The sequence below is a fragment of the Lepidochelys olivacea genome (assembly GCF_965140295.1).
Source record: "Lepidochelys olivacea isolate rLepOli2 genome assembly, chromosome: 19".
Classification (NCBI taxonomy): domain Eukaryota; kingdom Metazoa; phylum Chordata; order Testudines; family Cheloniidae; genus Lepidochelys; species Lepidochelys olivacea.
This window is the reverse complement of record NC_140429.1, coordinates 19,475,072-19,489,980: the sequence shown is the minus strand read 5'-3', so window position 1 is coordinate 19,489,980 and position 14,909 is coordinate 19,475,072.

The window sequence follows — 14,909 nt, the reverse complement described above, 5'->3', positions numbered from 1 at the left end:
CTCAGATTGTTTGGAACAGCTCATGTGCCTCAGGGGTTTGGAGTAGAGAGTTGAACCTTGTCGGCAGGTAGTAGCAGGGCCTGAAAGGTGCATTCTACTCTCCCTGTGAAAATCCTGTCCAGGCTTGGCCAAGTTGTGCATCACAGAAAGCTTAAAGTTAAGCATGTTCCTGAGAGTTTTATTATTCTATCAAAATTTCAAACCTTTGCCATGATGCATTGCACGTGAACTCAACTTCAGTCATTTCCAGCCTGCCAGTGGGAAATGCACTCAGCAGCCATGTAGACAGGGTTTTCTTGGAGACAACAGATCCTACTGAATCAGTATCAAGTGGAAAGGGCTGGTTAACTTTCTAATGGCTTTAGTCTACTGCAGAAGAAAAACCCTAGTCACTTTTCTTTTACATTGAACTTGTGCTGGAGATCTGTGCTCAGATAGGCATTGGGGAATAGTGGCAGGATGATTGACTAATAAAGGTGAACCATAGAGAGATTCAACCTTTGACAGGAATGGGTGAGTCCCTTAGAAATTAGTACCTGGTTGTCAGTCACTCCATCCTGAAGCTCAGTCACTCCCACCCAGCCCTTGTCTATATACAAAAGTCACAGCAGTATCTTTCCTTTTTTTTCCAGCAGAAACTGCCTTGGACACAGACACAAATTGTTCTATATGGATTTATTTCATCACTTTAAATAATTAAACTACTTTGGAATCAACTTCACTATTTTGGTGAGAGTTATATTCGTGGAAGATCCATGTGAATGCATCCCCTTTGCAATATAACCTCACTGATTCAGTCAGTCCCCCCCTTCTATTCCACACTGCGTCTGCTCACATTTGAAGTGACCTGTCCGGTTTCATATGTGCTCTCCAGTGCTCTGGGGTAATCTGAACTGGATGGTGCCTCTCTGTTGAAATCACATTCCCTGCCATCACAGGTCTTGGGTATTGGTGGCACCTCAACCCCTCCCATTCTCTGCCCAAGGCACACAACTGATTAGTCTTCTGAGGACTGAAATGCTTTCGTTTAACTGAAGTCACTTTCAATGTAGGGTATTTGGTGGAACTTAATGACCTGCAGTACACAGGATGTCAAACAGATGATCTAATGGTCCCTTCTGGCCTCAAACACTATGGATCTGTGACATGCTACTGGTATGCACTTAAGAGCATCTCTGTGTGACTGGAACTCATTGCAAGTGCACAGATTTTGAGGCCATCACCACAACCATGCCCTGGACTTCCTTTTCCGCTGGGCAGAGAAGCACATCCAGTCTCCCCTCTCCAATAGATTCCAGAATGCCCAGATTTAGCGGAGGCTGTTGGAGCCAATGAGGGAGATACTCCCAGGATTAGTCCCAGTGCCAGAGCAGAACCAAGGAGTTGCAGCAGAACTATACACTGGCTGCCTGTTGGTTTCTGGTTTGATTTTAAGAAGTTGGCTTTGATCTAAAATGAACTCAGTGGCCTGGGAGCTGCCTATCATGACACAATGCCACACCTGCAGTCAATGGAGGTGCCTGTGCTGGAGTCCCATTAGGATAAGGGCAGCAATAGGATTTCTAGCAACTTGCACACTACATGTGTATACTGTGAGGAGCTCAGTGGCATTTTTGCCCAAGTGCCCACCACTGGACCCTAGTTTATGCTGAATAATCTGGCCTTGGGCCATAAGGAGGCAGAGGCGCAGATGGCTGAGACAAGCTGGGAGTCTTAGGAAGAGCATTCCCTGAACAGCTAAGACCTCGTGGCATGCTTGAGACTCAGCAGGAGACCCAGCTGGAGGTGACTCTAGAGAGTGGGTGAGGGGATCTCACCTGGAATGTGCTTAGTGCAGTATTACAACACTGTCCAGCTAATGTCGATCTAGAGGCTGTTGGAAACTTTTGGAGTGTCCTCCGCCGTGCCTGCTTGCAGTCTGGCAGATGTAGCTACAGATTTGTATTTCTATCCCATAGGGATCAGTTCTTGGCCCTATGCTATTTAATATTTTTATCAGTGATTGGGAAGTAAACATAAAATTATCACTGATAAAGTTTATAGATGGCACAGTAATTGGTGCAGTGGTAAATAATGAAGCGGACTGGTCATTGATACAGAGTGATCTGGATTTCTTGGTAAGCTGAGCACAAGCAAACAATTTTCTTTAAATACAGCCAAATGTAAATGTCTACATCTAGGAACAAAGAATGTGGTCATACTTACAGGATGGGAGACTCTATCCTGGAAAACTGCCTGAAAAAGATGTGGGAGCCGTGGTGGATAATCAGCTGAACATGAGCCCCCAGTGCGATGCTGTGGTCAAAAGGGTTAATGTGATCCTGGGATGTATAAACAGGGGAATCTTCAGAAGGAGGAGAGAAGTTGTTTTACATCTGTATTTGACACTGGTGAGACAGCTGCAGGAATACTGTGTCCAGTTCTTGTGCGCACAATTAAAGATGATGTTGATAAATCAGAGAGCGCTCAGAGAAAAGCCATGAGAATGATTAAAGGAGAGACTCAAGGAGCTCAATCTATATAGCTTAACAAAGAAGAGGCTGAGGGGTGACTTTATTGCAGTTTGTAAGTACCTACATGAGGAACAAATATGTGATAATTGGGTCCTCAATCTAGCAGACAAAGGTCTAACAAAATATGATGACTGAAAGTTGAAGCTAGAAAAATTCAAACTGAACATAAGGTGCACATTTTTAACAGCAAAGATAATTACGTAAGAACAGCCATACTGGGTCAGACCAAAGGTCCATCTAGCCCAGTATCCTGTCTGCCAACAGTGGCCAATGCCAGATGCTCCAGAGGAAAGGAACAGAACAGGTAATCAAAAAGTGATCCACTCCCTGTTGCCCATTCCCAGCTTCTGGCAAACAGAGGCTAGGGACACCATCCCTGCCCATCCTGGCTAATAGCCATTGATGGACCTATCCTCCATGAACTTGTCTAGTTCTTTTTTGAACCATTATAACAATTTACAAAGGGCCTTGGTGGATTCTCTATCACCAGCTGGGTGTGGGACTCTACATGCTGATGGCTGAGTGATCACAGTGCCTGGAGGGGTTTTGCTGCTTGTCACTGGCATAGCTTTGTCTGAGACAGCCCAGGCTGGAGAGTTAAGGGGGCACAGCAGTCCCACAGTTCCAGGTTGTGCCCTGGGGATTCTGTCACAGCTGACAGTGAAGAGTCACACATGGCTCTCACAGAAATGGGTGACTGGGCAACAAAATGGCAGATGAAAGTCAATGTTGATGAAGGCAAAGTAATGCACATTGGAAAACATAATCCTAATCATACATACAAAATGATGGGGTCTAAATTTGCTGTTACCGCTCAAGAAAGAGCTCTTGGAGTCATTGTGGACAGTTCTCTGAAAACATCCTCTCAATGTGCGATGGAAAACTATGAAAATGTTAGGAACCATTTGGAAAGGGATAGATGGTAAGACAGAAGATATCATAATGTCACGGTACAAATCCATGGTACTCCCACATCTTGAATACTACGTGCACTTCTGGTTGCCCCATCTCAAAATATTAGAATTGGAAAAGGTACAGGGAAGGGCAACAAAAATGGTGAGGGAGATGGAACAGGTTCCGTATGAGCAGAGATCAGAAAGACGGAGACTGTTCAGCTTGGAAAAGAGACGAGTGAAGGGGGATAGGAGAGAGGTCTATAAAATCATGACTGCGGGAGAGAAAGTGAAGATGGAAATGTTATTTACTGCTTCACGTAACACAAGAACTAGGGGTCACCTAATGAAATTAATAAACAGTAGCTTTAAAACAAACATAAGGAAGTACTTCTTCACACAATGCACAGTCAGTCTGTGGAACTTGTTGCCAGGGGATATTGTGAAGGCCAAAATTATAACTGGGTTAAAAAAAGAATTAGATAAATTCATGGAGGATAGGTCCATCAATGGCTATTACCCAAGATGGCCTGGGATGCCACTGTATGTTTTGGGTGTCCCTAAACCTCTCACTGTCAGAAGCTGGGACTGGATGACAGGATGGATCACTTGATGATTACCGGTTCTGATCATTCCCTCTGAAGCACCTGGCATTGGCCACTGTTGGAAGACAGGATACTGGGCTAGATGGACCATTGGTCTGACCCAATATGGCTGTTCTTATACTATGATTCAGGAGTACCCTCATCTCTGGAACATTTTTCTCCAGCTTCCCCAAAATGGAATTACCATATTCTCTGAATAGCTTATCATTTATCCTCAGAACAGTCCTGTAGCACAGAGCTTTTATCCCCATTTGACAGATGGGGAACTGAGGCACAGTGAGACTAAGTAACTTATCCCAGGTCATAGAGAGAGTCTGTGGCAGAGCAGGAAAAGAATCTGGGTGAATGGGCAACATGATGGCAAATAAAATGTAATGTCATAGAGTCATACCGTCTCAGAGTTTCAGGCCAGCATGGACCACTAGATCATCCAGTCTGACCTGTACATTGAAGGCCGCCACCACTCAGCACCCGACAACAACACAGCAATGCAAATGAAAGCAAATTAAATTATACCCACAGGAGACTACTCTATTATGTGCCACAGGCGGAGGACAGGAGGGACTGAGGTGCACCAGTCCCTGAGGCCCCTGCAGTGGCAGGGAAATGATTAAGTGAGATATACCTAGATAATCCCACCAAGTGACCTGCACCCACACACTGCAGGGGAAGGCGAAAGAACCCCAGAGACACTGCCAACTTGACCTGGGAAAAAATCATTCCTGACCCCACAAATGGTGATCAGTTAGACCCTGAACGTGTGAGTAAGAACCAGTCAGCCAAGCACCTGAGAGAGAGAATGCTTGGTGTCCCCTCAGAGCCCTGACCCACCTCGCCCCAGCGTGTCCCATCTCCAGCCATGACCATCCCTAATACTTCCGTGGAAGGGGATAAAATATACCTCGCAGAATACATTGGGAAGAAAAATTCCCTTCCTGACCCCTGCCAGTGGCTGGCTGAAACCCTGAAGCATGAGCTTTAGGAACATAAGACACAAACTGGAAGTGAGCCCCTGGGCTATTGAGCCCTGCTCACTACCATCATAAGCAACCCTGTCATACAATTGTACTCATACATTTGTCCTGCTGGCTCTTAAAGCTAATTTAGTTGTTTGCTCCCACAACTCCTGTTTGGAGGCTGTTTGAGAACCTCACTCTTCTGAGGGTTAGAAACCTTCTAATTTCCATCCTGCTACTGTTCATGGCCAGTTTATATCCATTTGTTCTTGTGCCAGCATTGTCCTATAGCTTAAATAGCTCTTCATCCTCCCTGAGATTTACTCCCCTAGTGCTTTATACAGAACAATCAGATCCCCTCAGCCTTCTTTTTGCCAGACTAAACAAGCCAAACTCTTCCAGTCTCCTCTAATAAAAAAGGCCCTCCAGTCCCCTAATTCTCCTAGTAGTTCTTCTCTGCACCTGTTCCAGTTTGAATTAATCTTTCTTGAACATGGGTGACCAGAACTGTACATAGTATTCCAGATGAGGTCTTACCAGTGCCTGGTACATTCTAGGATCACATTTGCCTTTTTCGTGGCCACATCACATTGGTGGCTTATAGTCATTCTGTGAGCAACCCCGCACACCCAGGTCTCTCTACTCCTCTGTTGCTTCTAACTGATGAGCCACCATCTTGTAGAAGAAATTCTTATTATTACACTCTAGGTGTGTGACCTTGCACTTTGTACTGTTGAATTTGTCCCAGTCTTCAAGGCCATCTAGATTTCCCTGTGTAATATTCGGATCCTCCTCTGTCTTGACAATGCCTCCCAACTTTGTATCATCAGCAAATTTCATTAGTGCACTCCCACTTTTTGTGCCACGGTCATTAATAAAAATATTGAATAAGATTGGTCCCAAGAATGATCCTTGAGGAAATTCACTAGTAACCTCCCTCCAATCTGATAAATCACCTTTTAGTATAACCAGCTGCCTTCTCTTTAGCCAATTCCTTATCCACCTTACAATTCTTGTACTAATTCCATCATCTTCTGTAATTTAACTAATAATTTCCCATGTAGTACCCTGGCAAGTGCTTTACTGAAGTTCAAATATATTAGATTTACTTCACTTCTCTTATCTAGTTATTTTCTCAAAGAAGGAAATCAGGTTAGTTTAGCATGATATACCTTTGGCAAACACATGTTGCATGAGATAACCTTTACTGTTTATCTCTATGAATTTAATTTTTCTTTCCTTCACAATTTGCTCTAAAACCCTGCATACTACTGAGGTCAGACTAACAGCTCTGTAATTTCCCAGATCGCTTTCCCCCTCTTTCTTAAATATAGGTACACCATTAACTAGTCTCCAGTCATATGGTACTACCCACAAATAGATAGATTTACTAAAATCCTTGCTACTGGACTAGCAATCTCATGTGTCAGTTCTTTCAGTATTCTGGGATGGAAATTATCCCGTCCCCTCAGTTTGAGTACTTTAAGCTCTTTAAGACTTTCTTCCCACTCAGACATGGTAATTTCCATTTCTAGACATTCATTTTCAACAGCCCTATTGCCTTCATGCACATGTTCCATGTTATCATCATTATGGAAAACTAAAGCAAAGTATTCATTTAATTTCTGAGCTATACCTAGATTCTCTGTAATCTTCTTCCCATCCATGCTGCACAACCTCATGCATCCTTCTTCTCTTTTATTTATATAACTCTAAAACCTTTTATTCTTTATTTTAATTTCCTTGGCAAGAGCTAATTCATCTTGACTTTTAGCAATTCTCACTTTATTCCTCATTTTCTAGTCTCCGTGATGTAGTTTTCTTCACTGACCAACGTCTTTTTCCATTTCCTATAGGTCTCTGCTTACTTCTAATAACCGTTTTAAGATGGGTTTCAGAGTAGCAGCTGTGTTAGTCTGTATTTGCAAAAAGAAAAGGCGTACTAGTGGCACCTTAGAGACTAACCAATTTATTTGAGCATGAGCTTTCGTGAGCTACAGCTCACTTCATCGGATGCATTCATCGGAATGCATCCAATGAAGTGAGCTGTAGCTCACGAAAGCTTATGTTCAAATAAATTGGTTAGTCTCTAAGGTGACACTAGTTCTCCTTTTCTTTTTGCGTTTTAAGATGGTTATTCATCTAACTGGGTCTGGAGTCTTTCTCTACAAGTTTTTCCTCTTGCCTGAGATTCAAATTTTGGATAGTTTTTGCAGAGCTGATTTGAAGAAATTCCAAATCTCCTTTGCATTTAAGTCCTTGAGCTCTCCAGTCCAGCTGACTTCTTTAACGAATTCCCTTAATTTCCCAAAATCTGCCCCTTTGAAATAAAAAACCATAATTGACTAAGCCCAGGGTTGTGAGTTCAATCCTTGAGGGGGCCATTTAGGGATCTGGGGCAAAAATTGGGGATTGGTCCTGCTTTGAGCAGGGGGTTGGACTAGATGACCTCCTGAGGTTCCTTCCAACCCTGATATTCTATGATCTATTGTCAGCAGAACTCGTGATTATGTAATCTAAGGTTATTTCCGATGGCCAGCTCTTCTTATGATGTCCTCACCGCTTACTAAAACCAAGTCTAAAATTGAATCACCTCGTATTGGTTCAGTGATTCTTTGATGAAGAAAACTGTTATTATCACATCCAGGAATAAGTGGGCCTACTAGTTTAAGCAACATTTATTCTCCAATCTGTATCTGGAGAGTTAAAGTCTCCCATTATGACACACTTCCCAGAAGTCTTTCTAATAATATTAAAGAGATCTCTCTCCATAGCAGAGTCTGACTGTGGGGGTCTGTAGCAGATCCCTAACACTATCCAAGCTGAACCTCTTTGACAATCCTTCCCCAAGGGATTTTGACTAGGGCTCTCGATTAATTGCAGTTAACTCACGCGATTAACTCAAAAAAATTAATTGCGGTTAAAAAAATTAATTGCGATTAATTGCAGTTTTAATTGCACTGTTAAACAAGAAACTACCAATTGAAATGTATTAAATATTTTCGATGTTTTTCTACATTTTCATATATAGCTTGTATTCTGTGTTGTAATTGAAATCAAAGTATATTTTGATTACAAATATTTGCACTGTAAAAATGATAAACAGAAGAAATAGTATTTTTCAGTTCACCTCATACAAGTACTGTAGTGCAATCACTTTGTCATGAAAGTGCAATGTACAAATGTAGATTTTTTTTTGTTACATAACTGCATTCAAAAACAAAACAATGTAAAATTTCAGAGGCTACAAGTCCACTCAGTTCTACTTCTTGTTCAGCCAATCACTAAGACAAACAAGTTTGTTTACATTTACAGGAGATAATGCTGCCCTCTTCTTATTTACAGTGTCACCAGAAAGTGAGAACAGGCATTTGCATGTCACTTTTGTAGCCAGCACTGCAAGGTATTTACATGCCAGATATGCTAAACATTCATATGCCCCTTCATGCTTTGGCCACCCTTCCGGAGGACATGCTTCCATGCTGATGACACTCGTAGGGTGACCAGACAGCAAATGTGAAAAATCGGGACGGGGGTGGGGGGTAATAGAAGACTATATAAGAAAAAGACCCCAAAATGGGGACTGTCCCTATAAAATTGGGACATCTGGTCACCCTAGACGCTCTTAAAAAAATAATGCATTAATTAAATTTGTGACTGAACTCCTTGGGGAAGAATTGTATGTCCCCTGCTCTGTTTTATTCACATTCTGCCATATATTTCATGTTATAGCAGTCTTGGATGATGACCCAGCACGTGGTTCATTTTAAGAACACTTTCACTGCAGATTTCACAAAACTCAAAGAAGGTACCACTGTGAGATTTCTAAAGATAGCTACAGCACTCAACCCAAGATTTAAGAATCTGAAGTGCCTTCCAAAATCTGAGAGGGACGAGGTAGGGAGCATGTTTTCAGAAGTCTTAAGAGAGCAACACTCTGATGCAGAAACTACAGAACCCAAACCACCAAAAAAGAAAACCAACCTTCTGCTGGTGACATCTGACTCAGTTAATGAAAATAAACATGCTTGGGAACATGTGACCTCCAGAAGAAGAAGGGGGAATGTCTGGGTTCCAGCAACGCGGACACAGGTAACTAACCGCTTTCATGTTCTCTCCACAGGTACCGTTGCGGAGAGTGGACCAGATGATATGTCTGGGGGGAGAAAGCAGAAGGAGACTCCGCTGGTTGGAGGGCATGAGATGCGCTGTCCTGAGATGGGGGGTTCCACGACCACCACTCCCAAGAGAAGGAGGTGGGTGGTGGTGGTCGGGGACTCTCTACTCCGGGGACTGAGTCATCTATCTGCCGCCGCGACCAGGAAAACCAAGAAGTCTGCTGCTTGCCGGGGGCTAAGATTCGTGATGTGACGGAGAGACTGCCGAGACTCATCAAGCCCTCGGATCGCTACCCCTTTCTGCTTCTCCACGTGGGCACCAATGATACTGCCAGGAATGACCTTGAGCGGATCACTGCGGACTACATGGCTCTGGGAAGAAGGATAAAGGAGTTTGAGGCGCAAGTGGTGTTCTCGTCCATCCTCCCCATGGAAGGAAAAGGCCTGGGTAGGGACCGTCGAATAGTGGAAGTCAACGAATGGCTACGCAGGTGGTGTCGGAGAGAAGGCTTTGGATTCTTTGACCATGGGATGGTGTTCCATGAAGGAGGAGTGCTGGGCAGAGACGGGCTCCACCTTACAAAGAGAGGGAAGAGCACCTTTGCGAGCAGGCTGGCTAACCTAGTGAGGAGGGCTTTAAACTAGGTTCACCGGGGGAAGGAGACCAAAGCCCTGAGGTAAGTGGGAAAGCGGGATACCGGGAGGAAGCACAGGCAGGAATGTCTGTGAGGGGAGGGCTCCTGCCTCATACTGAGAATGAGGGGCGATCAGCAGGTTATCTCAAGTGCTTATATACGAATGCACAAAGCCTTGGAAACAAGCAGGGAGAACTGGAGGTCCTGGTGATGTCAAGGAATTATGACGTGATTGGAATAACAGAGACTTGGTGGGATAACTCACATGACTGGAGTACTGTCATGGATGGTTATAAACTGTTCAGGAAGGACAGGCAGGGCAGAAAAGGTGGGGGAGTAGCACTGTATGTAAGGGAGCAGTATGACTGCTCAGAGCTCCGGTACGATACTGCAGAAAAACCTGAGTGTCTCTGGATTAAGTTTAGAAGTGTGAGCAACAGGAGTGATGTAGTGGTGGGAGTCTGCTATAGACCACCGGACCAGGGGGATGAGGTGGATGAGGCTTTCTTCCGGCAGCTCGCAGAAGCTACTAGATCGCATGCCCTGGTTCTCATGGGTGACTTTAATTTTCCTGATATCTGCTGGGAGAGCAATACATCAGTGCATAGACAATCCAGGAAGTTTTTGGAAAGCATAGGGGACAATTTCCTGGTGCAAGTGCTAGAGGAGCCAACTAGGGGGGGAGCTTTTCTTGACCTGCTGCTCACAAACCGGGAAGAATTAGTGGGGGAAGCAAAAGTGGATGGGAATCTGGGAGGCAGTGACCATGAGTTGGTTGAGTTCAGGATCCTGACACAGGGAAGAAAGGTAAGCAGCAGGATACGGACCCTGGACTTCAGGAAAGCAGACTTCGACTCCCTCAGGAAATGGATGGGTAGGATCCCCTGGTGGACTAACATGAAGGGGAAAGGAGTCCAGGAGAGCTGGCTGTATTTCAAGGAATCCCTGTTGAGGTTACAGGGACAAACCATCCCGATGTGTTGAAAGAATAGTAAATATGGCAGGCGACTAGCTTGGCTTAACGGTGAAATCCTAGCAGATCTTAAGCATAAAAAAGAAGCTTACAAGAAGTGGAAGGTTGGACATATGACCAGGGAAGAGTATAAAAATATTGCTCGGGCATGTAGGAATGAAATTAGGAGGGCCAAATCGCATCTGGAGCTGCAGCTAGCGAGAGATGTTAAGTGTAACAAGAAGGGTTTCTTCAGGTATGTTGGCAACAAGAAGAAAGCCAAGGAAAGTGTGGGCCCCTTAATGAATGAGGGAGGCAACCTAGTGACAGAGGATGCGGAAAAAGCTAATGTACTCAATGCTTTTTTTGCCTCTGTCTTCACGAACAAGGTCAGCTCCCAGACTGCTGTGCTGGGCATCACAACATGGGAAATAGATGGCCAGCCCTCTGTGGAGAAAGAGGTCATTAGGGACTATTTAGAAAAACTGGACGTGCACAAGTCCATGGGGCCAGATGAGTTACATTCGAGAGTGCTAAAGGAACTGACGGCTGTGATTGCAGAGCCATTGGCCATTATCTTTGAAAACTCGTGGCGAACGGGGGAAGTCCCGGATGACTGGAAAAAGGCTAATGTAATGCCAATCTTTAAAAAAGGGAAGAAGGAGGATCCTGGGAACTATAGGCCAGTAAGCCTCACTTCAGTCCCTGGAAAAATCATGGAGCAGGTCATCAAAGAATCAATCCTGAAGCACTTACATGAGAGGAAAGTGATCAGGAACAGTCAGCATGGATTCACCAAGGGAAGGTCATGCCTGACTAATCTAATCGCCTTCTATGATGAGATTACTGGTTCTGTGGATGAAGGGAAAGCAGTGGATGTATTGTATCTTGACTTTAGCAAAGCTTTTGACACGGTCTCCCACAGTATTCTTGTCAGCAAGTTAAAGAAGTATGGGCTGGATGAATGCACTATAAGGTGGATAGAAAGTTGGCTAGATTGTCGGGCTCAATGGGTGGTGATCAATGGCTCCATGTCTAGTTGGCAGCCGGTGTCAAGCGGAGTGCCCCAGGGGTCGGTCCTGGGGCCGGTTTTGTTCAATATCTTCATAAATGATCTGGAGGATGGTGTGGATTGCACTCTCAGCAAATTTGCGGATGATACTAAACTGTGAGGAGTGGTAGATACGCTGGAGGGCAGGGATAGGATTCAGAGGGACCTAGACAAATTGAAGGATTGGGCCAAAAGAAATCTGATGAGGTTCAATAAGGATAAGTGCAGGGTCCTGCACTTAGGACGGAAGAACCCAATGCACAGCTACAGACTAGGGACCGAATGGCTAGGCAGCAGTTCTGCGGAAAAGGACCTAGGGGTGACAGTGGACGAGAAGCTGGATATGAGCCAGCAGTGTGCCCTTGTTGCCAAGAAGGCCAATGGCATTTTGGGATGTATAAGTAGGGGCATAGCGAGCAGATCGAGGGACGTGATCGTCCCCCTCTATTTGACATTGGTGAGGCCTCATTTGGAGTACTGTGTCCAGTTTTGGGCCCCACACTACAAGAAGGATGTGGATAAATTGGAGAGAGTCCAGCGAAGGGCAACTAAAATGATTAGGGGTCTGGAACACATGACTTATGAGGAGAGGCTGAGGGAACTGGGATTGTTTAGTCTGCAGAAGAGAAGAATGAGGGGGGATTTGATAGCTGCTTTCAACTACCTGAGAGGTAGTTCCAGAAAGGATGGTTCTAGACTATTCTCAGTGGTGGAAAAGGACAGGACAAGGAGTAATGGTCTCAAGCTGCAGTGGGGGAGGTTTAGGTTGGATATTAGGAATAACTTTTTCACTAGGAGGGTGGTGAAACACTGGAATGCGTTGCCTAGGGAGGTGGTGGAATCTCCTTCCTTCGAAGTTTTTAAGGTCAGGCTTGACAAAGCCCTGGCTGGGATGATTTAATTGGGTATGGGTCCTGCTTTTGAGCAGGGGGTTGGACTAGATGACCTCCTGAGGTCCCTTCCAACCCTGATATTCTATGATTCTATGCGTCAGTCTGCACTGCTTTGGATGGTTTTTAATTAGAACCCGTCATCAACATGGATGCATGTCCCCTGGAATGGTAGTTGAAGCATGAGCATCTGGCATGTAAATATTATGATAAAGTTCCTCCTCTACCTTGGTGGGTCCTGCGCTTATTGGTGGATTTTGCTCGCCTCAGAGATTCACAGTAGCCCTCAGTTTGGCCACTTTTGTGGCTCAAATCCGCCGTTCACTCAGATAACCTCATCACTGGCCAGCATGGGAAAAAAAGAGTAAGAACAATCCCCGTGGTTTCTGCTGATCCACCATGTGGGTCAGGGAACAGCCCAGAGACCTTCCCCTCTGATGGAACCTCCTGTGTTGGGTCTGGAGTTGGGAGGATTTGGGGGGAACCCAGGCCTGCCCTCTACCCTGGGTTTCAGCCCAGGGCCCTGTGGACTGCAGCTGTCTAGAGTGCCTCCTGGAACAGCTGTGTGACAGTTACAACTCCCTGGGCTACTTCCCCATGGCCTCCTCCCAACACCTTCTTTATCCTCACCACAGGATCTTCCTCCTGATGTCTGTTAACGCTTGTACTCCTCAGTCCTCCAGCAGCACGTCCTCTCACTCCCAGCTCCTTACGCACACACCTCACTAACTGGAGTGACAGCCTTTTTAAACCAGGTGTCCTGATTAGCTTTAATTAATTCTAGCAGCTTCCCAATTGGCTACAGGTGTCCTAATTAGCCTTCCTGCCTTAATTAGTTCTAGAAAGTTCCTGAGTGTTCTGGAATAGTCCCTGTTATCTTACCCAGGGAAAAGGGACCTGCTTAACCCAGAACTAATGTATCTACCTTCGACCACCCTCTTGTAGCCATCTGGCCTGACCCGTCACAATATCTTGCGATGCCGGCTACAGCAGTGCCCTGAGAACACCTGTTCTCATTTTCGGGTGACATTGTAAACAAGAAACACGCAGCATTATCTCCTGCAAATGTAAACAAACTTGTTGGTCTGAGCAATTGGCTGAACAAGAAGTAGGACTGAGTGGACTTGCAAGTTCTAAAATTTTACATTGTTTTATTTTTGAGTGCAGTATTTTTGTACATCATTCTGTATTTGTAAGTTTAACTTTCATGATAAAGAGATTGCATTACAGTACTTTTATTGGGTGAATTGAAAAATACTATTTCTTTTGTCTTTTTACAGTGCAAACACTTTTAATAAAAAATAAATAAAAAGGGAGCACTGTACACTTTGTATTCTGTGTTGTAATTGAAATCAATATATTTGAAAATGTATAAAACATCCAAAAATATTTAAATAAATGGTATTCTATTATTAAGTGTGATTAATCACGGTTGATTTTTTTAATCACTTGAGAGACCTAATTTTGACCCATACAGATTCTGTATGGTCCACACTGTTACTTCATATTTCTTTACAGTTTACTGTTTTGTTGATGTCAACACTCCCCCATCACCTTTACCGTTATTCCTCTCTCTCTTAAACAGCATCTACCCTTCAATGTCTGTATTCCTGTCCTGAGTGCTATTCCACCATGTTTCTGTAATCCCTATACTATCTGGTCTGACCTCCTGCACCATTTTATTGCCCACTCCTTGCATTTGCGTACAAGCATTTCAGTTGTTTCCTTTGGACCTCACCCAGTTTTCTAGCTTGTGGTGTTCCATTATCGCTTTACTAGATCTTCCTTTAGCTGATATCCCTGCTCCTGTGTGTTAAAGCCAGGCATGAAGATTTCATGAGTTTCTCCCAACTTTTTCTCCTCATCTCCCACATTAAAGTCCTTCTTATCAGTTGTGCCATCCCTGATCCGAGAAGGTTAAAACCCCATGTACTAAAGTGCAGTCCATCAGTTCAGAAAAGTCGTCTTTTCATAAATGTTTCCCAATGGTCAATCATCCGAAAACCTTCTTCATAGCACCAATCCTTCAGCCATCATTTGATCTTCATTAACTTGTCATGTGTTCACCCTCCTTCTCTAGGGACCAGAAGTATTGGCTACGCAGATTAGTATTGGCTACGCAGATGGTGTCGGAGAGAAGGCTTTGGTTTCTTTGACCATGGGATGGTGTTCCATGAAGGAGGAGTGCTGGGTAGAGACGGGCTCCATCTTACGAAGAGAGGGAAGAGCATCTTTGCCAGCAGGCTGGCTAACCTAGTGAGGAGGGCTTTAAACTAGGTTCACCGGGGGAAGGAGA